This window comes from Camelus dromedarius, chromosome 25, assembly GCF_036321535.1.
Source record: "Camelus dromedarius isolate mCamDro1 chromosome 25, mCamDro1.pat, whole genome shotgun sequence".
NCBI lineage: Eukaryota > Metazoa > Chordata > Mammalia > Artiodactyla > Camelidae > Camelus > Camelus dromedarius.
The window spans coordinates 12,333,769-12,336,603 of record NC_087460.1 but is presented as its reverse complement, the minus strand read 5'-3'; the positions used below and the strand labels follow the sequence as shown (position 1 = coordinate 12,336,603).

Here is a 2,835-nt window from a genome sequence, read left to right as displayed (position 1 = left end):
TCAGACAGTGATTAATGACATGGAAAAAAGTAAAACAAGGCAATGTGAGTGGATAGGGTGGGAGAGGGTAACTTTAGAGAAAGTGGTCAGAGTTTCCCTCAGAAGATTATACTCAAATGACGAGATCCAGCAAATGAGAAAATCTGGACAAAGACAGTCCAGGCATGGGAAACACCTTGTACAAAAGTCCAAGGCAAGAACTGTAGGAAGAGAAGAGTGGCCAGAGTGGCTGGAAAGCAGCAAGCAAGGGATAAGAGAAGAGGTCACAGATACTGGGCAGGGCCAAAGTCATACTGGGCTTTGTGGGGCCATATTGAGAAGTTAGGGTTTTAATCTAAGAGCTGTGAATAACTACGAAAGAGTTTTGACCTTAATGATCTATCTTACTTTTAGAAGAGCACACTGTCCACACTGCAGGACAAACGAATTGGTTGCAGGGAGGCAAGAAAATAGCATAATGATAAATTAGGAAGCTACTGTAGAACAAATAGGAAATAATTGGTAAAAACCAAGATACCAGTTGAGACATAAAATAGACTGGGAACGTACCTTGGACTTGGTAATACTCACAACACAGTTTTATAAGATACTACATATTTTTGATTCAACAAATTCTGTGTACTTGAATTAACTTCTATTTTAGTATTGAACTCTCTAACCTTGGCAGGAATAAAGTAATTAGGAGCCTGAAAGCCTGGTTAAAACAAAAACAAAACAAGCCCAAAAATAAACCCAGACTTACGGTCAATTAATCTTTGACAAAGGAGGCAAGATTACACAATGGATTAAAGACAGTCTCTTCAGCAAATGGTGTTGGGAAAACTGGTCAGCCACATGCAAATCAATTAAGTTAGAACACTCCCTCACACCATACACAAAATAAACTCAAAATGGCTTACAAACTTAAACATAAGACAAGACACTATAAACCTCTTAGAAGAAAACAGAGGCAAAACATTATCCAACATAAATCTAAGCCATGTTCTCCTAGGGCAGTCTACCCAGGAAACAGAAATAAAAGCAAAAATAAACACATGGGACCTAACTAAACTTATGAGCTTTTGCACAGCAAAGGAAACCATAAGCAAAACCAGAAGACAACCTACAGAATGGGAGAAAATATTTGCAAAAGATGAGATGGACAAAGGCTTAATTTCCAGAATATATAAACAGTTCATACAACTTAGGAAAAAAACAAACAAACCAATCTAAATATGGGCAGAAGAACTAAACAAGCAATTCTCCAGTGAAGACTTACAAATGGCCAACAGGGTGGGGGAGGGTATAGCTCAGTGGTACAGTGTGTGCTTAAATTAGCATGCACAAGGTCCTGGGTTCAATCCCCAGTACCTCCATTAAATAAATAAATAAATAAATAAAGATAGATAAACCTAATTACCCACCCCACCCCCACCAAAAAAGTAGAAAGAAATGGCCAACAGGCACATGAAAAAATGCTCAACATCACTAATTATTAGAGAAATGCAAATCAAAACTACAGTGAGGTATCACCTCATACCAGTCAGAATGGCCATCATTCAGAAGTCCACAAATAATAAATGCTGAAGAAGGTGTGGAGAAAAGGGAGCCCTCCTACACTGTTGGTGGGAATGTAGGTTGGTGCAGCCTTTATGGAAAACAATATGGAGATTCCTTAAAAACTAAAAACAGACTTACCCTATGACCCAGCAATCCCACTCCTGGGCATATATCCAGAGGGAACTCTAGTTTGAAAAGATACATGTACCCCAGTGTTCCTCCTTTTGACAAGCACCTCCTTCAATAAAAATGAATGCTCTACCCTAACGTGAGATGTGCTAAGTAGTAGTAGTTTTTATTCAAAAAAGTGTTGATTGACATAAAATGAGCACAAATTTGTCATGTGAAGCAAAAAGGGAGGATACATTTACAACTTAAAAACAGGAGATGAGATGTCAGGAACTACTCTAATCCTCAAAGTTTGTGGGGTGAGTTGGGCCAGAGAAACAGAGTTTGAAAAAAATCAGAACATCAACCCTGCACTTCAGAAATGTTACCTAACGGTACAACACCATAACCAGCCTAGAAAGGGTATGTTAAACTATCAGATTTGACTAAAACCTGGAAAATAAATACATCCCTGGAGCCCACTCTAACCCACAAACCAACTTTGTGATGTCAAGTGATCCACCCAGATTAACTTCCCTTCCTGAGGTCAGTCTTCTTTGGAGGTGGAAAGAGTCAGAACACATTATGGGGACAAGGATTTTTGTTTTTAGTTGTTTTTTTCTCAACTCCTCGTATCTGCCTAAAAAGCAGAACCTCCTAGAAGAATCCATCTGTCATAAACTGCCCCCCTGGAAGAAATAACCAGGGAAGACTGATTCCTGTGTCAAGAGACAAGAAGTTGGCACCAGGATAAGAAACTGACTAAACAAACATCACAAAACCCCACCTCTCATCTCACCTTTTAAGGGCCCATATTTCTCTTTCCTAAAAGTCATTTATTTTCTTATAAGTAACCTTCTCCTCCATTTTTCCCCCAAGGAAGATGGTATATTTGCCCCAGTTCTAACTGCCTCCTTGAGTTACATTTTTCTGTGAACACTCCTGTTTGTACATGAATACAAGTCTGTCCTTTCTCTGCTAATCTATCTTTGCCAGTTTAACTTGCACACCCACAATCAATAAACCTAAGAGGGTAGAGAAAAAGGGTTTCCTCCCTAACAGAAGAAAACAAAATTCTTTTAATAAAAGGAACAAGATAAAGGACAAAGCCCATTTCTCACCTAGTTATTCTCACAACAAATTCAATTTATAGATATTTTATATCCCAACTAAATCTCACAAAGAATT

General features: G+C 38.5%; 1 non-coding gene across 1 annotated transcript; it reads left to right on the top strand.

Moving 5' to 3' along the window:
* The first annotated feature begins 1,277 nt into the window (after window positions 1–1,277).
* Window positions 1,278–1,355, top strand: TRNAF-AAA (transfer RNA phenylalanine (anticodon AAA)). Its single transcript is given in 2 exon segments — window positions 1,278–1,314; window positions 1,320–1,355. It is a non-coding gene; the product is annotated as a tRNA-Phe (tRNA).
* The last annotated feature ends 1,480 nt before the right edge of the window (window positions 1,356–2,835 follow it).